The 26415-nt window shown below is 40.5% G+C and overlaps 1 long non-coding RNA gene across 1 annotated transcript in view; it reads right to left on the reverse strand.

Annotated features, from left to right (window-relative positions):
* LOC142064418 (uncharacterized) overlaps positions 1 to 26415 on the reverse strand; it is an 82511-nt gene that overhangs the window by 24775 nt on the left and 31321 nt on the right. Inside the window, exon 2 of the long non-coding RNA XR_012663098.1 lies at positions 2505 to 2601. This is a non-coding gene — a long non-coding RNA (uncharacterized LOC142064418). The remainder of the gene's footprint in view (positions 1 to 2504; positions 2602 to 26415) is intronic.

The following is a 26415-nucleotide window of genomic DNA, read 5'->3' on the forward strand; positions in this document are numbered from 1 at the left end:
GCAAATATTGTGGACAAAAATAGACAGCTGCTCCCAAGTCCTAATGCTTATGACGAGAATGACACTGGGAAGGCATCACCGCTGCAACCTCTTCCTGAACTAATCTGGGCATAAGCAGAATTTCAGACTCCTGGACTGTGTACTCGGTATTCTTCATTGGTGTTAAATCAAAAGTTTGCTGGAGTCAACAAAATATAAAGTCTGTTAAATAAATATTTTTGAGGACGTATTTTTTGTTCCTTAAACTTCCACAAAACCACAACCAACTATTCGTTATTATCATTAAAAGGCACCGTTTCATCGAATAACTGTATTATGTAAAGCAAAACAAAATTACACCCAAGATGAAAAGGAGAAGTGTGGACTGGTATACTGAAGCCATGGGTAGCCATTCCTGGAAAACACATCCCTATAGCCTCCAAAGTCACTACAGAACTGGTCCCATTTCACCACAAATCTGTGCTGGCCATGAAGGATTTTGCTTTTGCAGTGCAGATAAACATCCATTTACCTTAAAGTATTACAGAAGTTGAAAGGCAACCAGCAATAAATTAATAGCTTATATTGTAATGCAAATAAAACCACTTCCCTCAAGTGTTAGTGCTGATCATGCAAATTTTTTTAGGATTATATATTTTTTTCCCCAGCAATAAAATTCCATTGATATTTACATGTTATATACGTTGTTCACTCTATGTACTGTGAGAAGATCTGGCTGGAGACTGACTGTTAGCACAGTATTAAATACTAATACCTCTTCATATTTGTGTCATATCCATCATAAGCTCTAAGCTTTATTAGCAATTGGGATGAGATATAAAATAAATATGGAGGCAATTAAATCCTACCCCTGTTTAGTATGAGAGTCTCTTATTTTCCTATGTAGCCTCTGTTAGAAGAGTGAACTAGATGAACCTTCAGTTTAATCCCGTGTAGGAATTTCTGTCTGTATAAACACAATCTAGCTTAGAAAAGCTTGAAACCATTTCTGTTTCCTCTCAAGTCTCTCACAGCCAGCTTGGGACATCATGTACAATACCTGTGTCTTTCCCCAGTTTCCTTAGCCATGTTATAATTTCAAGGCTAATTTCCTAGAGGGGAAAACATGCTTAAAAATTTAATTTATTATATACTGCTCTTGGCTGGAAAGGAAAGCATATTGTCAACAGGCACATTAAGACTGTCGAACTTCTGAAGCTATTATTACTCTCTAAGAATTTAACATTTAAAAACAGAACTTGAAATTTCCCATAACGTGTTATACTTTACTCAATGATCCTCAAGGTCACTTCTAAGCAACCGCTTGTGAAATGTTACATACGGAAACGTAAAGCAAGTTTTGTGTTAAAAAAATACAATGAAGCATTTTAAAATCCAAATCCCTTCCCTTCCTCCAAGGGAACAAATTATTTTTTACTGGAAACCAGCATGCTGCTAGATTTAGGCTGTCTTTGCCAAATCTGAGTCTGGATGAATGTTTCACAGTGAAGACATAATACCTTGGAAAGAGAAAACACACATAACGAACCTGACAAGAACAGCACTGCACACAGGGCTTAGCCATGGGAACAAGCACGGTGCCAAAATGAATCACATCCAGAAGAGTACAACTCCTTCGTGTTCATCGTTTGTGCTTGCCAGCGGCGCTGACAACTTTTAACACAAAGCAATATATTAAAAGGTTTTTTTAAAGCCTACAAAGAGATTAAAGAACGGTGATAAGTCCCCTCATACCCAGCTGAAGCAATAAATGGCAACACGTTTTCTGAAACACGCTGGAAAACCTGCATCAGCACACAAAGGTACTCGAAGCATATTTGTGACAATTCACAGGAAAACTTGAATTTAAAGTTCCCAGTGAAGTGTATCTTTCCCGGTATATTCAACCACCTGCAGCGTTCTAACAAGGCCAGCTCTCATCCTTTGTCTCACTGACTAAGCAAAATGTCAGGCAGAGTTCTGCATCAACACTTCTGCAAATCCACATGAATTATAATTCTTAATAAAAGCATTAAAAAACCCCCAAACTTCCTAGGTTTTCACTGTGCATAGGAAATAATTTTTTGGGGTGATATACTGAGTGGTATTCACTTCTCCTGGTAACTCAACCGTCTTTTTGTTTTTTTACTGGCTCACAGGGGTTTTGCAAACTTTACCACATTTTTGCCTCAAGTCAGTTTTTTTCTATATTTGTATAAACGTCAATTTGGGATCCTCAAATCTAAAAAGAGGTTTAACTTCAGATTTATTGAATCATCGTGGCAAGATTGTGTATCTAATATTTTACATGCAACGAAGGATCACCGCCTTCCAATTCTATTTCAAGAAGGGCATTAGGTGTTGTTGGTTTTGTGATCCGTTACATTCCTCTTATGAGTCTACTAATGCACGACTTGTTGGATTGCTGAATTGTCTCCTTGAGACTTGGCATCTTCTTAACAAGACCATCCTTGGCAGGAACGAGGCTTTCATGGTAATAAAATAGTAGAGAGATTTCTAATTACCTCTGGACAGTTAACCTTCACTGTTGTTCCATGACTTCACTGAGTTGGTGTTTCTGGAAATCACTCATCACGGGCGACGTCTCCAAACAGGCTGACTCTGCAAGACAGGAAAGAATCCCATTTTAGTGACTTAGGAGTAATAATTAGAAATCTACAAAGTGATGAAATGAAAAAGAAGAAAGAAAACAACACGCAATGATATAAAGATCTGAAGGAAGGAAATAGGAGAGAACAGAAAAAGATCAGGTGGGAAGGCAAAACCGGGTAGAAGGTGGCAGAAAGGGAAGAAAGCCCAGGGGCAAATGTGGGAACGACTCCTCCTCTTGCTTCTCCATCAGCAGAGAACATCAAGAACCTAAATCTAGATACACAGAGAGATGTTTATTTGCGGTACAGTATTCTCTTCCCCAGTCTTCGGGGTCACTTCAGAAGTCATGCTCAGGCTCTTCCAGAAAGGCTGCAAACTGAAGGGGGCACTACCCACTCCTTGAAGTGTGTAGACTCTACCAGGAAAAAAAAAAAACCACAAAACCAACAAACCAACCCAAAATACTTAAATCTGAATCCCTAGATTGGCCTTTCTGGATCTCCACAGACACTTTGTGCAAATCACTTGGCAGTCTATTTTGGCTAGAGGAGTTGGCAGGGTTTGGCAGTTCACAGTCTCAAAAAAGCTTTTAGTAACTTTTGTTAACTTCTCTGCAAGCGATTATAAATGAACCTTTTCTCCTCTTCTGAAGTACCAGTTGTACAGCGTGCACATGAAGCTTCAGACAGGATTATATTTATCAAGGCTGTTGCTGCAAATATTACTTCTACAGTCTCAAATGTCATCTTAAAATCTAAACACCTGCAAGTCTCTGATACGGTTACATCAATTGCAATTGGCTCACACAATGATAAACTGTCAAGTCGGTTGGGTTTGTGCTGTTTTCCCCTTATCTTTTGCTTTTTGGAGTCTGTGACAGCTTTATGGGAACGTATTATTCCTCAGGAAATTTAAGATCTGCACAATCTTTTCAACAAAAGGGAGTATTCACCAGTTTTATGAACACTAAAAAAAGGCTGTAAATGGATTCAGATGCATGAAACCAAGCAATTTGCTTCCCGGTTTCAATGTAAATAACACGTAATACGAGACACGCAGAACTGACTGCTGATCCCCACGTGTTACGCTCTCGGCATACACTTACTGCTTTGTACTTGGGAAATGAAAGTTGCATAACCTTGTGTGTCTGGCTGACAAAATTACGAGGCAAAAGTCATTTTCTCATTTGTGCCCGGGTTTATTGCAATATCTTGCACCTAAATGGGAGCCTAAAGCCATAGTTTCTGATAACCTCCTGGCCACCACGGAGTACCTATGACCTTTTTAAATTTCAGAGTTGCTGTTGATGTTTAGATTAGGCAAGTATTCCAGTTAAAATATTTGGCTTCTCAATCTATTTTCACAATAATTTTCCAGTGAATGACTGTTTGAATTTCCAAGTTTGACAGAGAAGGGAGATGTCAGAAGGTAGAAGCCTTTCTGTCAGATTGTGAGGTATGAAAACTTGTAACAATTGTCATTCCTGAACCAAGACTCATGAAACCGTAGTGAAAATGAAGTACAAAGACTACGTGAAAGTCTCCTGGCACTGGCCAGTATTCAGAAATCTATAATGCAAGAAGGCTTGAGAGTAGGACTAGGGTACAAACCTAGATCTCAGAAAGGCACTCCAAACAGTCCCAAACTTTACCTGCAGGGAGCTGGCCAATTTTTCCATTTTCTTGCTATTTTTCATTATGCAAATGATGCAAGAACCAACCCCCCCATAGGACAATAATATTAGTCTTAACACAATATTTTCTAAAACTACTTCCATCCTTTTTAACGCATCTTTTTTCAGAGGTCTTGTGAGATGAGAACTACTTTTTCAATGAATTAATTTAAGATTTTTCTTCAACAATATGTCTAGAATTACTTGAAAATCTAGCTTCAACCTAGCAACCAATTGCACCCCAAAAATAACTTTCTAGGTAGGTAGTTTTTAATCTTTCAAAATAACAACTACAAATGTGGCATAATTGCAAAGGAAAGTTTGGTACTACAGAGAATATAATTACATGGTGTTTCATATCTGAATCATCCTGGGGACACAAATTAAAGGGAGCAATAAAAATTAGTCAATCATAAGCTTAAAACTTTCTGGCCAATAAATTTAAACAGCCAACATGCTTTACATATATGTGGCACAAGCAACTCCCGGTAAATTATGCAGCACCATGCAAATACTGTCAATTCCCTTGCACCCAGGTTAATTGCAGATTCCAGCAAGCAATCAGATATGATTAAATTACATTTTTGGAAACTATCAAATGGTTCAGGCTGAAGGAAGACAGCTTAAAATAGACCTTTGAAAGGTAGCACTAATTAGGCAAAGTCTTAATTCTACTCTTTTCTCAGCTTCAGAATTACAGGGACAAATTTTCCTTTCAGGGCACCATTTGAAAAGCAGCTGCAATCACCAGGACTGTACAGATAAACTGTAAGCAGAACTTGAACCTCCTGTGGAGAATTTCTTTTGGCCTCCTTTATACTCCAGGAAGAAGTATTCTACAAACAAGAAATCAAGCTTTTCTTACTGGGTCTTCACAGTGTTGTAGGACAACTGGTCCAAGTGCTGTGGGGTATTTGCATAAGAGTGTTCTTTAAAAAGGCACTAACAAAGTCAGGGGATGCTGGAATATTCTGAAAGAAAGAGGTTTAAGGAAACAGCTACGCAAGCAGCGGTACCTGAGAAACGATAATGAGTAGGCAGAGGAAGGGGATGGGAGGGCAGGAACTCTCCAGAGTCATTTGGGAAGCTGTTTTTGATAATGCAATATGCAGAATGCTCTGTATCACCCAGATTATAAATTATCTCATGTCTCTCTCTGACATTCCCGCTCATCCAGGCCTGTTTTCCATTTTTGTTGAAGTAACCTGCTCCTCACTGACTTCCTTAACACTCATCTCCTTCTTTCTTAGTCTTGGAATAGTCTTATTTTCACTTTTTCATTGCACCAAAACATACCTCCCTTAGTCACCTCAGGGCCCTGACCTCCCCTTCTACCTCCCGTTTCCATTTCTAATCGCACTAGAGGCTCCAGGTAAGCAAAAAAAGGCCATGGCTTTCACCATGTGAACCTAACCCATCACAAAGCCTATGCCGAACTGAACAAAAAGGACGACGTTCTGCAGTAAAAACACAAGCTTCTGTACCTACGGCACCATGAAACTGGCTGAATAAAGATCATGGGATAAAAATGTGGTTTTAATGTCACTCATGACAGCAAAAGATAACTTTGTACACCCAAGCTAGGCAGCATAACCATGCTGTAATAACCACTCTAAACAGTAACGACCACATTTTTACTGCTTGATACCCTAGGCAGAGATAAATCTCAGTTTGTATTCAGAATTTATCTAACGCCATGGGATCTTTCAATCTTTTGTCATTGCCAGGAAAATAGTATATTTTAAACCTTCAATAATGTACAAATATGTTTTATGATTAAGAATACTGTGTACACGGTGAAAACAGAGAAAGAGCCAGGTACGCGTTTTATTTTTAATAATATACTGGTAACAGCTTTGCATTTTTCTCCTTCAATAGAATAAAACTATTTTACTACACCAATGATTTATCTTGAATGAGAGTACATATAGTTTAATGTAAAGAGCTGGGAAATATTAAAACAATACTGAAAGGCTCTGGTTTTATGAGTTGTTCTAGCTAAAGCTCAGGCATTTGAAAAGCAGCAACAACCAACCCATTTACCCAGCAGTACATTTTCCCACTTGTAGCATATTATTTGTTCATCAATTTTGTATTACTGAGCCCCAGAGTGGAGTATTTCAGATGAAGACAGAAAGGACAAAGCGTGGGCGGATAGACACAAAGTGCTTGTACACACCAGACTGCCTGATCGAAAAAAAGGCATTACTCATAAATGGGACTTCTGAGACAAGTATTAGGCACAACTGTGCTTCTGAGTCCTGTAAAAATTAGAGGGACAGCCTCCAGTCCATTGCAGGTAGAAGTTGCCTAAGTAGTAAATGAATTTTTTTCTGATTTCCATGACTCATCTAGCACTAGGAGAAAGCCTGATCTTGCAAGAGATATCCTTAGCAGCTGTGAACTTACTCGTGACAGATCAAATGAAAAAGCACCTACAGCACTACATTAAGCAAGATCAGTTACTTAAAGCAATTGATATGTTGGAGGGCGATGTAAAGGAGCTCCCAGAGACCCCTTATGAAAATGTATCCGTCAGACTGAGGGAAGAACGGATGATCTTCTTGTCTTAGGCTGAATCAATTTCCTTTGGACACCCTTGAATCTTTTCAGTGCAAAGCACTTGTAAGCCCCAGGGATATAAAAGGATATCTGAACACCTTATTGTTTGGTTTTTAATGGACTGATTACATCAAAAAGCCAGTATTTATAAGCTAATTGCCAGGAGAGAAAGATCGTGAATCCCACGGGAAAATCTTTGACCCCATACTTGCTTCAACTACTAGAGGTAGAAGTTTGGTGGCTAACAAGCTGATTAGTGCATATTTTGATACTAATGAGGAGGTCCCCTCCTCTAGCATAAACTTATGTATTTCTAGGAAATATACACTGATATGTGTTGATACACTGAAGTGTGCTACTTGCCTTTCTCTAAAGTATACATAAATACACATACACTTAAAATGGTGACCCACAGGCAAAGATACAAATAAATAGAGTCTCTTACAGTGACGTCCGTAGCTCTTCTGGATCACCTCTCCTTCGCTGTCATTTAAACCACCGACTAAACACTAACTATTTTGGGCTTTGAAAGGTTTCCATTTATACATCCAGAAAGAAATCCTTAAGAAAAACTAAGACACAATAGGACTGATCAGGACAGCAGCAACAGCAGGTGTGCAGTGGCATGAACGCCACCACCAAAGAGAAGTGAATCAAAGTAGCAATCTGGAGAAAAAAGATGATGAAGATATTTATTCCTCTCCTTGAATTATTTAAATGGCCTCTCCTTCTTCTTTTCCTTTGAATACCATCTTTTCACCTTCATGAGAAACACAGCATGCATCTCTCTGCACGTGCACATGGGTGGAAGGGTTAAGCATTTGCATTTCTTTCTTGTGTTGAAGCTAAAATCCACATATTCTTTTTAAAGACCACTACACATCAGAGTATTACATAATTTGACTATGATTTCTTCCAGAAATAGCACTTGCCATCAGTCTACACACACTAAACGCTACGGAAGGTCAAAGAGAAACAGAGAACATGGCAGCTGCCCCATGAACAGGCACGTGTGATGTGTGTGACCTTTCTCTCAATGAACAGCTCAGCCACAGGAACGTTACCATAGAGCAAGGCAGAAATTATGGAAAACGAAGGTAGTCTCCAAGAAAGCCTCCTACTCTTTAAAAAAAAAAAACCCGGTGCTGCAAGTACAAGATGCCTCTTACTCTACAGCAGTGGCTTTTAGGCTGATCATTGCTAGCTAAACTTAAATGATGGGTGCACATCAGTGAATCGCCCTTGGTGAACAAACCAGACCAAATCAGCGTGGTTACACAGCTGTCTCAAAGAAAGTACTGTTCTTAAATGTCCTTAAGACATGTAATTGCAACAGCAGCTTTGCAGGTACCAGAGATACATCAGAAACAGGCCTTAAAAGAGATATTTATACAATTCATTGTATCTTATTCTGCACCATGGGCTTAACGTTTGCTCTGCTGCAGCTTCCTACATTTTCCACACTAACCTTATGTCTGTCACTGAGTAAAACATCTCCAAAGGGCGTGCTTTTGAGCGGGAAGTACTTGCAAGGGTTTTAAGCAAGATTTTCTTCCAGAAACTAGAGGGATTGGAATGTTTTCCACCTGAACCATCAGTACAAATCTAGATGACAGTGACTAATGGAAATTTGGTGACCAGGACTTTAATGAAGTTGTTTGTCGGGTCAGTTACATGCATGCATACACACCTGCATGCTGCACCTATCTGTACCCACAACTGGTCAATGCGTTTGCAGTTGGCAGAAAGGCCAATAACTGGAGAAGAAGGTGAAACAGCTATTCTCATCTTTGTGCCTTTCCTTCGACTTTATTTACAAAGGCAGAGCAAAGAGGAAAAACTTGAAAGGGTAGTTCCTGTTTTAAACCAGGTTTTGCAACAAAGCCTATAGGGCTGCTATTCCAGTGGCTGTCCTGAACACTGAGTACGTGCTTTGAAAATGGAGATAAGTATCTGTAGGCTGCAGTGTGGTTTTTTTGGTTTTTTTTTTTGCAATACGTATTCAACAGAGTAACCAGAAACTACTCCCTTGAAAAATACCTGGCCTTAAAGCAGCTGACAATTTGTTTGATACAGGGCTATCCACCCATAGTATTTCAGTCAATCACAGGTAAGTCCACCTTTCTGTTGTGATATGATAAAGCCATGCTACAAGTTTAGGCTTTAAAAAAAAAGTGAAACAGTGGATGTTCATAATTGCTATCGACGCAAAACTGATACTTTCGCTTTTATTTCAGAAGACATTGGTTATTCTAAACACTAAAACCATTCAAACCAACTGCTGTTTGGTAAAACTTGCATGTTTCTATGCTGAAATTTCCTGAAGCACCTTCTCTCTTCTACTACTTTACTTATTTAAACATCCATTTCATTTGGAGCTCAAGAACACAAAGACTGAAATTACTCATACCTGCTTTTTAAACTTTTCCAATATGTCCCTAAATGTTTGAAGCTATACACAAATGTAAATTAGGTCGTACTAATTAAAGCAAAAATAAATGAATAAAATAATTTAAAACTAATGTCCAATGAATAAATGTAGCAGAAAGTTGGGGTTTAATTATACACGAATTGTCTATTCAATTACAACCCCCTCTCAGTAATTATCTTATTTACATTAGCTTAATACCATTTATTCTGGAGACAATATTACAACACTGAGAGCAACCCAATTAATTAAAATTATGGCAAATGAGAACTTTAAATGCTCCTCGCGTGGTTTCGTTCAGCAGCACTTTACCCCATAAATACAGGGCAATATTTTCAGTACAGCTCTCTGCTTATGTAAATGCCATTAGTCTGCTTACAGGTCATTCAGGAGTGTCCCTGAATACAGGCACACAGGTATACAGAAAGGCTTCCAGGCAAACAGGGACATAGGAAAGGACTGGCTGCTGCCCAGTGACAGAAAAGTGTTTTACCCCATGAAACTGAACTAGAGAGCATGTTTCAGTTCCTTCATACTGTGGGACACTGAGAAAAGTCTTGGCCTTTTTTAAAGGAAAAGTAACAAAAATACTTCATCTCTTATCCACCAACCTATAAAATCAGACTTTTTGAGAGTTCTACAATTTTTTTTAAAAATCCACTTTAAAAAACCCAACAACCAACCAAGTCAACTCCCAGAAAAACTGCCACCAGCATCTAGGGAGCTCCATCTTTGTCAGAGCATGGCAAGAAAAGAATAAAAATGTTAACCGGTAGTAGACATTGATTTATTTATGTAGCATCATACCAGGAGGAATTAATCCCCTGAAACGCACAGGTGCTTCTTCCTGAATTTCTCCTTATTTGTACTCCCAAAGAACAGACAAAACCTGCTGTTCAAATCTATGCCACAGCAGGGAACTAGGTTTACATCTGTGTTTTCTTCCTAAAATCCTAAAATACCGGCGTCATTGAGATCCATTTCTGTCCCAGGTTCCTTCTAATGCTATCCAATTAACCAATGGCAATATAAGCATCCATCAGAAATAGATGCTCAGAAAAATGACTTCATATTTAGAATAAGCACTTGAGTTAAAATGTTGGTTAGCAAGATAATACAATGACATGAAAACCCACACCAAAATGGGACACATTTTCAAGCTCGGAAACCGAATTACTTTCAAAGCAATGAAAACTTTTACAGCAAATGACATGTACAAAAGAGAAAAAATCCTGAATAGTTGGTTTGAAAACAAAAAATATTTATCTTGCTTAAAATTGAAATGAAACAAAAGATTCCTTGCCATATGCCACCATCCAAAATTTACTTCCTCCTCATGACAGCACTACACCAAGAACAACAAGTTCGACTCAAATGCAGCTACCAAATTTGCTGGCACGTTCACTGAAAGCCCATCACATGCTCCTAGGCTTGATGTCAAGAAGTTATAAATCAATTCAGCACAGAAAACAGCGGGAGGACTCTGATATCAGACAGAAAGGTCCGTCAGCGAATTAGAAGCTTGGCTGCAGCCGCCTGCATGCACGTGGACGACGCTAGCATCTGTAAACGGCACACATGCTGACACAACACAGTGGTCTGGACTTTTAACCTGCCTATCTAGTAGGTTTTTCGAGCTGAGAGCAGTCCTCTGTCTCCAGCTACCTCAGCTGCTACCTATAAATATTTTAACTCTCATAAAAAATACATCACCTCTACCCCGCACTTACGGCTTTGCAGGGCTGCCTGGGGCATGCGTATGAGCTACCTAATTACTCTGAAGAATTGTAAGAAACACTGATTTTAGGACTGACAGGTTTGGGTTATTTAGTGGATATTTTCTGGGTGTACTTGGTCATTCACAGAACGAGCCTGACAAGCTACGTCTTCCTGTAAATTTCGTGTGATGGCATTACTTTCGGGTTCCTTTCCATCTTTTCCTTCGGAAGAACAGACACCAAGACTACAGTTCTTCTGGGATCCCTGTCCCAGACCCAACCATCTCAGCCTTCCATATTTATTTGGAAAAAAGAAACCAATTTCACGTATGTCCTAGGACAGAAAGTTCTTTGAAACATTCCTCTCCCTCTCCACATCCTCATCACTTTCACACACACCAACTCATGTCCTGTATTATCACTGGTTCCCAAGGCTGGCTCCTGGGCTTCTTACCAAACCTCAGCAGCCCCCCCTTCCTCAGTTTCTTTTCTCAGCCATCTTGTACAGCCGCTCCTTGACATACTGTTCCTCTTCATTCCTTTCTCTTAGCTTGAAGGGCTCTTGGGCTCTTTGCTGAGTCAATCTTTGCATATGCACCTGTAGAGTAATTTTCTGCAAGCCATACAACCTGAATGATGAGAAAGGAGAAACATGACGTACAGTAGAAATATGAATGGCAGCTGTACTATGTGCTAATTCACTTATAACGGTGTTCTTCAGAGCTGAAAGCTGAATGCGTAATTTAACAAAAGAAAGAAAGTTAGTAGTGGACAGCACCAAAAAGAAGAGGTATCTTATGATGTATTAAAAAGATCATACGCATTCTCTAAGTGTAATATATTAATTTATAAATGCTGGTACTTGTACAAGACTTACTGCACACTGTTGAGCTCAGGAGCTGAAGCATACTATTAACACGAGAAAAATTCCATCAAGAAAGTAATTCCAAATCTTCAATAATTTAATAGATATGTATGATATCACTCTTTTCCATTCCCTCACTTTTACATTAACATCTACCCAATTGCTTCACCTCACAAGACAGACAGTGGGTCAGGGATTGTAGAAGTGAAAGCAATCTAATTTCAAAAATACCTGCTGCTCCCTTATGATTTTTAATTTGTCTTGTATTCTTCTGGGCAGATAATTAAAACAGCTTCATGCAATAAAACTGGCAGTCAGCTTGCACAACAAAAGATAAATCACCATTGTTACATCCTAACACATTATAAAGCCACAAGTAGGATGGAAATACACCAAAGCAATGGCATAGGAACAACTAGCCGACTGAGATTCACCCAGTCCTTCAGCTAGCTTCTTTTATCCAAGAATATACTTTAATTTATTAAGCTATCTTAGTCCTTTCTTTAGAGGTTCAATTCTTATTCTTAAGCATTATCACACTGAAGGAGTTCTATAAAGTACCACCAGTCCTGACCTTTCATTAGCTTTGGTTCACTACCCCTACTTTCTGAGACTGATAAATTCAGTTTGTACTGCGGCGGATGTACACAGTCCTACCTGTGTAATGCCTCCCCGCCAACCACTGGCTTGCCTTTTTTATTAGACTTGCGAATTAACACTTTTTCTTTTTCTAAAAATATTTTTTTTTTTAAAACAATTAACAATGAAGAATTTGTTTTAATTTGACAGTTTCTCCATCTCAAGCCAAACAATGAAAAGATGTAGCTGTTATAACTGGTTGTACCAAAATTGTTAAAAAAATACAAAAGCGGAGAAATCCTGATAAAAACTGCAACATATCAAGTAAAGCAGTGTGTTGGGTCTGGCTAAGAGGGAGGTAATTTTCCCCACAGCAGCCCTCACAGGGCTGTGCTTTATATTGGTAGCTAGAAAGGTGTTGATAACACACCACTGCTTTGGCTGCTGCTGAGCAGCGCTGGCACAGCATCAAGGCCGCCTCTCCAAAATTCCCCCCTCACCCACTAGGCTGGGGGTGAGGGAATACGCAATATCCAAATGGATATTACATACCATACAATGTCTGCTCAGTAATAAAAGCTAGGAAAAAGGAGGAGGAAAGGAGAGCATTTGTTATTTATGACACTTGCCTTCCAGAGCAACTGCTACGTGTACTGAAGCCCTGCTTCCCGGGAAGGGGCTGGACATCGCCTGCTGGTGGGAAGTACGGAATAAAAGCTTTGTTTTCCTTTTGCTTCTGCATGCAGCCTTTGCTTTTATTAAGCTGCCTTTATCTTGACTCACGAGTGGGTTTTGTTTTCCATCTCATTTTCTCCCACCCCTCATCCTGCTGAGGAGAGGAGCAACAGGGTGCCTGGGTGGCATCTGGCATCCTTGGAACCCTTACATGAGTTCACTCACTACTAACAGAAAAAGATTTCTGCCTTCTTTCCCCCCTCCTCCAACTCATTCTTATCCTTCCCAGCTTTGTTCTCTCCTAAAATAGTTTTTCCTCCTTCACTCTGGCCACCGTGGACTGCTAGAGGGGAGCAAAGTGCTTTATTTCTTCATTAAGATCAGTGGGCTACTGAGGAAAATGAAGCTAAAAAGGGGACCCCCTCTTCAAAACAGTGAGGAATCATTTCTTTCTGGCAGCAAGTCAAGGAGATGTCACAGGTGGACTTAGGAAGCGGAGTCCCTGCCTGTACTTGCAGCCTATGCTATTGCAGCACAGCCCCTGCTCTCCCAGCTCCTTTAGCAGGTAACAACAAATGGTAGAGGCAGAAGCACTGAGAGAGCTGTTATCACCCCAAATTATGGAAGTGGAGAAGAAAGGGAAGAGAATGCCACAGGTAATACAGAAACCTGTTTCTTAGGAAGACGAGGGAACGTTCACGAGACGTGGCTGCCTCACGCTGACCTCCCCTCCTTCAGCCCATGGAAGATGTTTTACCTAAATGCCAACAGCCTGGGACTAGCTTGCTTCATGATTCAATGAAACACTGATGTCAGTAGCTGGATTCCAAGTGTGAGAGAAATGTACTTCTCTGTGCTCCTTAATAAGCCTGGCTTTTTACAGCTGAGCTCCTGGAAGGTCCCAGAGTGCTGTGCCGATCAGTCTGCAGTCAACGTACTCAAAACACCTCTGCTGCCAGTCAAGAGCTAACAACTTTCCATCTAGTCCTTTCAAAAGCAAAAACTACTTATTCCTTGCAGCCAGGTGATGGCATCTAACGTTTTGACCTCCAGAAAGCATGCGCAAAGATTACCCCAAACGCACGGTGTGGCTAGAAGGGTGTAGCTACAAAGCGGATGTCTCAGCTGCAGGGACAGCATGGCTCTCGTCCCTCGTGGAGCTGCCCGTGCTGTCCCTCTGCCCTTGCATGGTATAGCGATAGCTATGTGGCTGCTTGTTCGCAACTGCAGCAGTTCCTGTGGCAACCGTTACTTCATATTGTGTCACAGAAAACCCATAAATAAGTGTGACAGATAGGATAAGGCAAACGGGTTAAACAGGTTACAGCACATTCAGCGTTACAGAGGTTAGAGTGATATATGCTTAGATGTCACCTACAAAACAGCTTCATACTATAGCATAAATACATATACTAGAGTGTAAATAACACAACGGATAATGCAAGATTTACTGTAGGGCAGCTACAAGGAAAAGGCTATTAGATACTTAGGCATGACTAATGTACTTCATGGTTTATAAGGGCTTTTTGCCCCCAGTTTCAAATAGGCAGGGATCACACATCCCCAGATTTTTAAGAATTGCTAGTCATATGCCTCCTCGTGGGCAGAATTAGGAATACAGCCAAGAACTAAATAAGCAGGAGAAAGAAATAATAAAAAAAAAAATAATCTGCATTTCTATTGCTGTAGGGGATCCACAGATGCAGGAGGGCATTTGTCAGCACACCAGCTGACAGCCGCTCCCTCCAGGGCTCTCAGCCTGGCACCTCCAAACACACACCAAGGTCTCACATGCTCAGAAACAAGAATCACCGGACCACAAGGCTTCTCTACCTTGCTGGAGTGCTTTTAAGTGGTTCCCAATTCCCAGTAATGGCAGCTAAAACTGCCTTAGGCTCACAGCCTTCACGCGTTTGGCAGGCCTGGATCATATGCCTGCTTCCTTTACGTGAGAAATACCAACAAGTAATGCCAACAGAAGTTTGATTGACATCTGCCGTAATAGCCTTTTGCTGAGTATGTTGAGGGTTGCAGAAATGAGGAAGGGGGAAATGCAGAAAGTTCCAAAGACACTTTTTTCTATGCAAATCTCATTTTTCTTAACTTTTAATGAGTTTTAAATAAACCTGTTATCAACAGGAGTATTATGTGAATTAATGCAGAGCACTAGAATGAAATGTTAAAGGTGTTCAAAAAGATAAAACAGGGCAGCATTATTGGCTGTCACTTGTTTCACTGAAATACTGCATTCCTTCTACAGTACCATCAAAGCTCATCTTCTCATTACTTTTTATTTGCTTTGCTTCCCTATAATACATTTATATAAAGAATAAAATGTCATAATTTTATGTGCTGTGAATGGAACCTAGATAACAGGGCAGGCAGAGCGCCTTTGCACTTCATACAGGAGAGCTCAGAAAAAGATGTCTCTGAAGGAAGAAGTTCACTGCAGAACACATTCATCAAAAACATAGTGAAAACACTATCACATCTGATAGGAAACAAGCAGTCCGGGGACATTTGTCAGGCTCCGGGACAGATTTTATCTCATTCACGCTGATGAAATCCAGGGCAACTCCATTTAACTGATTTTGTGCCACCTTGCTCACAATCAAAACCTTTTTCAGAGGTACAAGTCCCCCATCAAAACATACTGACTTCTTTCCCCCGTGGTGTGATCTGCCAAAGACAACAGCAGGCGTAGCCATAAAGCCCCGTACTATTCTTAGCTATATAACCAAACTGGCACCCAAATTAAGATGATACTCTCTTCCCCTTCCTAAAAATTTTCTGATGCACCAGAATGAGGTGCAATATATGAGGTAAATAGTATTGTAAAAATTAATTATTAACAGCTTTCAACAACACTACACAGCATCAATTATAACTTCAATGGTAATTTTACAAGACACTGAAAATAAAAGTGCCACCATTATCAATTTAAGATGACTTTTGCAAAGCGTGCTATGCAATCCTCAGTAACCCGTTGGTTTCTTGGTTTGACGCTTCATATGAAAGACAAAGGTACAAGGGGTCGTAACCTGGTTTATGGAACACTAATTGATTATTCATTGAACAAAAAAGTACATCCATCTGAATTAGCCACCTTCCTTTCTGTAGGAAAGATGGGAATCCAAATGCTACTTCACAGTCCTAGTTGTAAGGAAATTAAAGCTGATACAAATTTTACTTAACATTAGCAAAAATCCTTAAAAACTCCACTGTCTCCACGCGTAGAAAGTCAACCTTATAACAGAATCTCCTTAGCTTATTACAGAGCACCATAACAGAGGCCTTCAAAGACGAAGAGAGTTGAATTTTATTAGTAATTTGCTTCCACCATTTCTATAGATTTGCTATTTCAAGTACAGTTGTTTGGATTCCTTCTTTTTCCCAGTGGAGATATCAAGGTAGTAAACCACCCTCATTTGGATTAGTAGCTACTGACTTAAAAAATTAAACATATTCTCTATATATGCTAGGAGATCATTTGCATTCACAGTTACTGCCAAAGATAATACAGCAGAATTCATATAATAACCTCCACAAGGTCATTTCTTCCCTCAACTTGTGGCTTAAGTATTTTAAATATCATTAATTTTAAATGATACTTGATCTAGGGTCAGAAGGAGCTGAATAGAAGATCTTAAGAGTCAAATGTCTTCATGTGAACTCCTGATGAGTTTGACTCTGCAGAAATCGAGGTTGCAGAAGTTAACACAAGTAAATCAAAAAATGAAATGCAACAAGCATGCAAGAGCAAGGGCTGGCGAAAACGTACGTTCTCAATGAAATTCATAAGTACCGAGAGATGAAGTAGTAGCAGTTTTATCATTATCCTGTTATTAGTGAGGGGGTTTTGTCGCTTAAAAACCAGAAAACGAACCTTACTAGAGCAGAATTGTATCAAATGTAAAGTTTTCCTAAAACTAGTTATTTGGATTGAATGTTCTTTCTACCTGTGAATACTCAAATGTTTCTCATATTAAACTAATGCTCTGAGGACCAACGACTTTTTTTACTCCCTTTTGAACTACATATTTCCTGAGCTGATCTGCACACAGGACAGACTTCCCAGAATCTGCCACTTCTCTTCTTTGCTTCTTCCTCCTTTAGATGGCCGAGCTGTCAGTTTTGACTCCCTTGTCAGACGATGAGGAATGGCTGTAATTATCGAGAAAGCAATTACTTTGAACCAGGTTCACAGAAGTCAGCGGTCCTAGCTGACAACACAGACGGATGAAGTGAATGCACCGGTAAAGAAGGTGGTCTTCAAAACCTTCCCCATTCGCAATATACAGTGTAGGTTGATGTACACCTACTTCATGGAAATGTACTGATTTTTGCAACATTTTATTTAAGACATTTGTGGCCACAACTCTGTAGACTCATCTGGTAGAAGAAATTTGAACTGAATGCCTGTTCAGACAAAATGTTGTTATGAAAAACCTGTCACAATTCTGTTTATGTTGCAGCACAGAGCTGAAAATGTCAGAAGACTAAAAAGGTGCTATGGAACAGGCCAACATCTGTATCTATGCCACCAAATTCAAGAGGAGGAGATGAGATTAGAGTAGTTCTAACCTTGATCAACCAAGCTGCAGGAAAATAATTTGGTGTGACAAGGATATTAGGCACTTCATTAAAAATATCTTCCTGAACAAACACATTAATAATTTTCCAGGCCACCTTCTCTGAAGTTTTGCTCATTTCCTCCTTCTCTTTCTCCTTTAATTTCTAACTGGCATAGACATATTGTTCTACCACAACATGGGGGTTCAATTCACTAACACGAATTCAGCTTTAATGCATTCCCTTTTGCCTCCATTGCTGGGATTGAAGTCCCAGCTGGATGTTCATATTCATTATGAGACTGCAATTATTTCTGGATCGCTGTTGTACTAACATGAGAACTCCACTTTCAGCAATGAGCAGAGAGATTGTAAATTCTCTCTGCGTGAGCATCTGAGAAAGTAAGAATCCAAAAGGATTTTAATTATCCATCATCCATAGGATCCACAGATTCACTTCTAAAAGATGTGATGTAAGAATCTGCACATGATTTCTCAGGGCTTTTATAATTAATATTCAGATGAACTTTCCTATATACAACTCCTTATATGTAATATTTTGCACGAGTATTATTGGTTTCCAATTAAATTTCTGCAACATGGAACTTGCCTGGGTGGCAATGAGACAAAGCTGCTCTGAAAGTATAGTAATGGTAAATCCTAGAGCCAAAAGGATAGCTGACATCCTACATTTACTCTAGCTGATTGCTTTGAGGTTACTAAATATCAGAACTGAGCTTTGTTTTAATTTTCAGACCTCTCAAAGTTAATTGTAACTAGAAATTATAATTGGTAAATATTGAAATTTGGATAACTCATTAGACTGAGAGTCTCGGGTTGAAAAATTGAGCTTAGAACTCTAACTGTGGCTAAATTAGCGCTATGCTTTTTGTATCCTTTAGATCATGAAAGGGCTAAAGAAGCCTATAATGAAGGGTCATGCCAACGAACAGCTCAAATACTGAGTATTTACAATCATTCAGCATAAACTGAAGTCTGTAAAGATTCTGCCTTAATTATGCATCGAGCAGTCACTGGTAGGTACATAGCTTTTAATCAGAGTCCTGATTGCCAACTGTTTCGTACCTGATCCCTAATGAATTGTAGTTACAAGTCGTTCCTCTAGCCAGTTAATGCACCGAATTTACCTTTTTCATTTTGAGAATGTAACGCACTTCATACCAAGCCTCTCTACGGCTCATTTTATAAAAAGGAAAATCACAGTCTATATATATTACATGTGATGAGAAATTATGACACTTTTGCTTCGTTATAATATCCTTGCCAGAAAAGCAGAACTGGGAGCAGAAGTACTCCAGCTACAGAAAAAATACAGAGAGTAAATCCAAAGAGGGCAGCAGCAATTACTATGCATAACACAAGAGCCGGTATCTTGTCAGAGCCTTGAATGTAGGTGATAAATTACATTAGCAGAGAGTTGAAAAATTGCCTTCTTAAAATACAGTAGTAACTAAAAAGAGAACTGATCCTAACTAGATTAGATCCAAACACAACACTCTTCTTTTTCAAATTAATGATTATGGCACAACACAACATTACGCCGATCATGTGTACCTGACTAGAAATTCAAATTTTCCATCTTTTTGCTATTTAAAGTCAATAGCCACAAAATGTGTTTGATTTGCTCTTCTTTGCCTAATATTTCCTTATGTGACAGCCTCTTCAATATACTTGGTAGCTGAAAGGTTGCAGTGCTTCAAGCTTATTTCAGGTCTTCCACTTTGAAAAATTCAGGGGCAAAACATCCCATTTTGCTCCTCCCTCTCTCCTACACAAAGCTGCACTCGAGGTGCCACTGTAGCCTGCTGGGCTTGATAGCTTGGTTTTCCTTCTCATTAGAGAACCACCAGCCCTTCTGCCCTGCCTTTTGTTTTCCTCTGAAGAACTATGATTCGCACTTGGGTGGTTACCAGGGTGACTCAGCAGAACATTTCTGCAGCATATCCCGAGGTCTAGAATATGAACTCTGATGTCATTTCCAATATATCCTTCTCAGCTGACAGTTCCAAGATGGGAAAACAGCACTCGTTCGTCATTACAGTGTCTCTTACAGAGATAGACAGGTCCAAGCCAGAATCCCCAAATACCTGGTGGACAGCAATCCGAGCTCATCTCTAGAACTAGACACTGCAGCTTGTAACCATTCACCATTCAAATAAGCCTCTGCTGGTGTATAATTTTCTGATTGAGGAAATTTGCAGTTGATTTCCAGCAGGCTTTCTGTAGTCTTTCAGGAGCAGTGGGTCGGTACCACTATCATTCTATGAATAAGGCGAAAGGAATAACACTGATTTGTTTGGGGGTTTTTTGTTTTTGTTTGTTTTGTGTGGGTTTTTTTAGTATTATTATTATTTTTACCACTATAGACCACTACATGATTACTCAAAGCACTGAATTTTCTTGGCATATACAGAGTATTGATATTACAGGAAAATATTACTGGTAAGTTATCATAGAGAAACATCTCCCAGATTCTGCTAACCCATCAAAAATTCCATCGACTACACCTCTTCACAAAGGGTTCAAATGTAGCACACTCGCATATGTCCACACGGCTACAGAGCTTCCTTTCCTCCCCCGCCATCTACAGCTTTGGTAAATCTGCCTGATGATATGAAATTTCATTATCACAAACCATTGACCAAAGCAAATCAAAATAACAATCAATTTACTTTGTGATATGCATGTGTGGGCAGGAGGATTCATTTTAACACAGAGCTACACAGGGGGATAGACTATTAAAGCCAGCATACTTTCTTCTGGTCTTTTGGAGTTTTGTTTCAGCATTCTGCACACTCCTTCGGCCTCCCACCTTTAGAGCTTTATCAAACCAATTGAATAAGAGAGCATATGCTCATGGCTTGGACGGGCATGCTCTTCGCTGGGTAAAAAACTGGCTGGATGGCTGAGCCCAGAGAGTTGTGGTCAATGGAGCTAAATCCAGTTGGCAGCCGGTCACAAGCGGGGTTCACCAGGGCTCAGTGCTGGTGCCAGTCCTGTTTAATATCTTTATCAATGATCTGGACGAGGGGATCGAGTGCACCCTCAGTCAGTTTGCAGATGACACCAAGTTGGGCAGGAGTGTGGATCTGCTGGAGGGCAGGAAGGGTCTGCAGAGGGACCGGGACAGGCTGGATCCATGGGCTGAGGCCAAGCGTGTGAGGTTTACCAAGGCCAAGTGTTGGGTCCTGCCCTTGGGTCACACCAACCCCAGACAACGCCCCAGGCCTGGGGCAGAGGGGCTGGGAAGTGCCCGGCGGAGAAGGCCCTGGGGGTGCTGGCTGACAGCCGGCTGAGCATGAGCCAGCAGTGCCCGGGTGGCCAAGGAGGCCGCCAGCCCCCGGGCTTGTGTCAGCACTGGTGTGGCCAGCAGGAGCCGGGCAGGGATGGGGCCCCTGTGCTCGGCCCTGGGGAGGCCCCACCTCGAATGCTGGGCTCAGGTTTGGGCCCCTTGGGACAAGAAGGCCCTTGAGGGGCTGGAGCGTGTCCAGAGAAGGGCAGCGGGGCTGGGGCAGGGTCTGGAGCACAAGTGTGCTGGGGGGCGGCTGAGGGGGCTGGGGGGGTTTAGCCTGGAGAAGAGGGGGCTGAGGGGAGCCCTTCCCGCTCTCTGCAGCTGCCTGAGAGGGGCTGGAGTGAGGGGGGGGGCTGGTCTCTGCTCCAGAGTAACAAGCGATCGGACGAGAGGAAATGGCCTGAAGCTGCATCAGGGGAGGTTTAGATTGGATATTAGGAAATATTTCTTCAGTGTTGTAAAGCATTGAATGAAGCTTCCCAGGGGAGGGTTGCGTCATCATCCATGGAGGTATTTGAAAGATGTGTAGATGTGGAGCTCAGGGACATGTTTAGTGGTGTACTTGGCAGTGCTGGGTTAACAGTTGGACTCACTCTTAGAAGTCTTTTCTAACCTAGAAGGTTCTATAATTCTATTTTATGATTTGATTTCTATATTAAAGGGATATTCCCTAGCTTAAAATGCTTACGTAGTGCAAATTGACCTGAAAAATAGGAATGGTCACAGCTTCTTTTTTCTTAAACAATTTTCATTAATAAAGCCAACTGTTCCTAAAGAAAAGTCCCCAAAGTACTTGAACACACCACTTCACCTGCTTTCTGAAATGGGAAGTTTATGGTTTTCTGACTCTAATACAGTGAACAAAGTTCACAAAGCAAGTTGTGATAAATTATATAGATTATATTAGACATAGGAAGCAAAGAATCATTCAGTATCTTGTATGTTAGTTTCACTGTAGTCCTCTTTGCTACATACTCGCGAGATCCCAGTCCAGTGGATCATGTGGACAGTTCTAATATTCCAATAAAAACTTTTTTCAATAGCCACAGCTTCTCCTTCCCTAAAGCTTGCTCAATTATGCTGAAAAACTATATCAAATCAGAGGCCATTAACCATTTGGAAAATATGTGCAACTTAATCACAGCAAAGCTAGACCAGCTAAACCCAAACTATTTTAGAGCCAGCACAACATCATGCAAAGCAGTTTTAAGAAAACCAATCTTAATTATTTACTAAAAACAAACAAACCAACCAAAGCTTAAAGGGCACAGGGTAAACAAAACAGACTTCTACATAAGCTGAAGCATACTTTAGCACAAAAGCATCGTGCAGAAAATAAATGGGGTCACTGAAGTCTCTCTGACATGCCTTCCCTACCGCATGGGGTGAAGAAGACCCAAAACAAGAGCTGTAATTCTTGTTTAACTCTGGTCATCCTCATAAATATCAGGGAGCTGAGACTTAGAAAGTTTGTTAAAGAAGGGTGTATTTGGGACTCATGGGATAGGTCCCCATTAGGGGGGAGCAAGAGGAATGGGATCTGGGAAACAAAACAGCTGCTGCTAGGTCTCAGAGAAGTCTAATCTGGCCATGAACGGCTGGCCCACTTGTGGCTGGGGCACACCTTTTAGTTCAGTTTTATCCCAAAGAACTACAGTTCATGAGCTACAAGGCCTGTCTGTGATACGAATGGAGTGGAGTGGGGAGTGGAAGTTCACTTCAAAAGCCCAATACTATTCTGAACTACTAATGTAGACACACCCACAGCTATATGAAGAGGAAAACATTCCTTTATAGTTATGGTGGAACCAAACAATAGCCAGTTCCCCTGCTTTACAGCTTCCTTCTCCCATTGCAGTTTCATAATAAATCTTTGCCCAGGTAAATTCTACCAAAAGTTGCACTTTTCTTGAGTAGACAGGGAGTCACTCGCCCAATCTCCTTTCGTATAGTGGACAGCTATTTAGAGTTGGCTAATTAGGAAGTACAAGGAATTAAAAATACAAGTATGTGAAAGAACGCCAGTCATTCCTGTTGAAAATTGGAACAATAACAAGGCGTCTATTCACAAACCCTATAGACGTTCTGGCTGTGAACAGGTATATGAAAGAGGAAAAGACAGACCAATTCGCTGATGCAGATAATCTCAAATAACATTTCATTTCCTTAATATCCTTGAGCTTGTGAGGAACGTAAACTTTGAACACCTCCAATTTTGTCATGAATATTTCACACATCTCTAAGACTAACAACACTTACATACATCAGAGAGGTGCTATGAGACTTAATTAATGTTTGCAAATCACTGTGAGACACAGGGACGAAAGGTGCTACGAAACAGCAATATCTCATTGGTAAAACTTTCAAGAACAGATCCTCAGCTGGTGTTCATTGTCAGTTCCCCTCTAAAGTCAGTGAAGCTATCCAATTTATAAGCTCCTGCTCCTCAGATCAGGTGGGTTTTGTAAGAGGACAAATACCATTATTATTAGAAAGATATCTGCAGAATAAAACACCAGCTTATCAGCATGGTCCCTGTACTGACTCTGAATTTTAAGACACGCTTTAATTCTGACAAGCGCCTTTCTTAAACTATGAAAAAGGTCAGTCTTTATGGTTTTTTAACAAGCGTCTGACAACCCTAAATATGAAATGCTGTAGTTACTGACAAACTCTGTCTTGTCTTCCTATATACCAGGCATATAATGACCACCATCTAAAACAGCTCTAGTTAAATAAAGGAGCCAGACCCTTAGCCAGCATACACGGGTGCTGCAGCGGGACAGATGACTCGAGTAGGTGCCCTGGTCCTGCCCACCAAGCAGCTGGAATGTCAAAATAAAGCTCTATTTTATTCTACGTGGCTTTGTCTATGAAGAATTTCCAATGCTCAGAAGACTACCTAAAATCACCCTACAATTCCTCAGCTCTTACGACTCATGCTTGCAGGTGCAAACGGTTACCAGGGTGACACACATTCACAGGCTACAAGCTCAAAATCGTGTGCGATTTCTTACCACGTCTTGCGACAAGCTGCTGCACCAGAAGCCAGGATTCCTTCTGAGAGAGCTCAAGTTATTAACCCACGAGGCATGCGCTGAGAGAGCTTGCAATGGGAGTAAAGTATCAAAACCGCGTTGGTTCCCTGCCCGTGTGCTTAATACCATCTGTCAGAATTGGCTATTACGGTTGCTTTCTGAGGCCAGAGTGCTTTTAAAAAGTTGCAGTGCTCTGAACAACAGGGAGCACTTCTCGCTAAGCTTACATGAGGATTTTTGTAACTGTCAGCTTTGTAACAGCTCACAAGTTTTTCCTGAGAACATTTCTTAGCACTCAGTTTCCCCCTCTGATCCGTGCCCCTCCCCAACAAAAACACAAGCTGTATTTCAAATAATTACTTTTCGAGCCAAAAACCAAAATATAATCAAAGTGTATTTAAAATACTAATCCTTGTATATTCAAAGATCAAAAAAACCCCCAACAAACAAACAAAAAAACTGGGTGGACAAAGCAGACCAGCTTGCTACATCCCTTCCTAAAGCTCTTGGAAGACTCTGCAAATCTCTCCTCAGGGACAATATTTGAGACTCACATTTCTATGATGGCTATTACTACACCTGCAACCCAAAATTTTGCCCAACTCTTGGCATTGCAGATTCACATCATCAATATTGTTGCTATTTAGAAAATGTATCTGTGACATCACTACACCTATATGCATCTAAGCTGACAGAATCTGGCAACACTTATGCACTTCAAAAGATTAAAATGATGAAATAATAATCACAGTTATACACGCCCTGCCTTAAAGGATCCCCAAGCACTTTGTGAAAATATGATTTAAGCCTCACTGTGCCCCTCTGCAGTCACATTATTCTTATTTTATCAGAGGGGAAAATGTAACAAAAAGAGTAAGGGTATTCCCTAGGGTCACTTGGCTACTCAGGTGCAGCACAGGGAGTTTAATTTATGAGATCTGAATTCTAGTCAATGGTTCTGCTCCCGGAGTTACGTAGCACTATATGTTCCTGCACCACCACGTACACCATTTTTTCTGTGCCATTTGGAAAATACCATATATACATTTTGACTCGTTACAGCACTGTTCTCAACTTCAAAGCATTTTGAGCATAATTAAGAGGTTTTTTTATAATGAAGGTGATTGTAATGAAATGCAGTGCAGCTAGGAGCCATAGGACACACAAGTCTGCTACCTTTCTGTGGATGTTCTGTGGATGACAAGACACACACCAATCATGATCATAAATGCAACTAATTAAAAAGAGAAGTAAGCTTATATAGTCTCTAAAGACAATTATGCTAAAGGGACTCTTCTTTTGTGGACGTCATCACCAGCTTCTTTTTCTCTTGAGACACAAATGGTATAAAACATCCATTTCCTAAGAAAAGATGCAAAAGGTCTAAGATATGTAATCAATAATCTTAATTATCATCAAAATAATTACCTTTTTTCCCCTCCCCTCCCCTTCTCTAGTTTACTAGCGGGATACAATGCTGTAAAAGCCCAGGACAAAACCAGGATAAGATACCTGCATTTTACTTTAGACTTTGACAAGTCTCAGCACAGATTGCTGGAATGATTCCTTCTGCTGCACAGGGACATATGCTGGCCAAGAGTCAGAGTGCCAAAACACAGCCCTAAGAGGAGCAGAATTAGAAATCCTTGCTGGGCCTCATTCAAACCTCCAGTTCACTTTTCTCTTGCAGTTTTAAGTTCCCCTTTGCAAATCTGATTTCTTACCAGAAGTAAGAATAGTATTGTTGCCGTGCAGCACGCACTGGGGTGAGGAGAATGGGAAGGCTACAAAGAGAGCGCTCATTCTGCTGTGCCATATGAACAGCTGGTGAGGTTTAAAAAAACCTAGTACCAAAAAATAATACCCTATATTTCATCACAGAGAAGGCAAAGCAAGAAACCTTACCTAATGGACTCCAGATCAGCAAGGCTATTTGAATTCGACAGGCATCACAAAAAGATGAAAGTCGAGATAGTAACATGGACACAGGAGCATCTTTCAGGAAATCTGGGCAAATTTCCTAGAAAGCTTTTTCTGAAATTTGGAAGAGACCTCAGCCAAGTTTTGAGCACCCTGGGGCCAGCCTGCAGCCTGGGAGTGCAAACACACAGTACTTATAGAATGATGTAACCTTGTACTAGGGAAGGTTCCTCCGAGTAAGGAAAAGCACCATCAGACTGATTTTTCTTTTGGTGCAGTTCACATTAAATTGAAAGAGCTGAAGGAATCCATTTTGCAAGAAGCTCCAAGAGCGAGGTCAGGGTTTTAGGCAAACAGGTGTCAACTTCTTTTGATTTATAGATTCCTAACCATGCTCCGGTTATGCTGGACTCCTGCATGATAACCTTCCAGCCTACAGAGAGTAGGCTTTACTTTTTCCTTTCCTTTTCATTGGCCTCTTA

This window comes from Phalacrocorax aristotelis, chromosome 14, assembly GCF_949628215.1.
Source record: "Phalacrocorax aristotelis chromosome 14, bGulAri2.1, whole genome shotgun sequence".
NCBI classification, from domain to species: domain Eukaryota; kingdom Metazoa; phylum Chordata; class Aves; order Suliformes; family Phalacrocoracidae; genus Phalacrocorax; species Phalacrocorax aristotelis.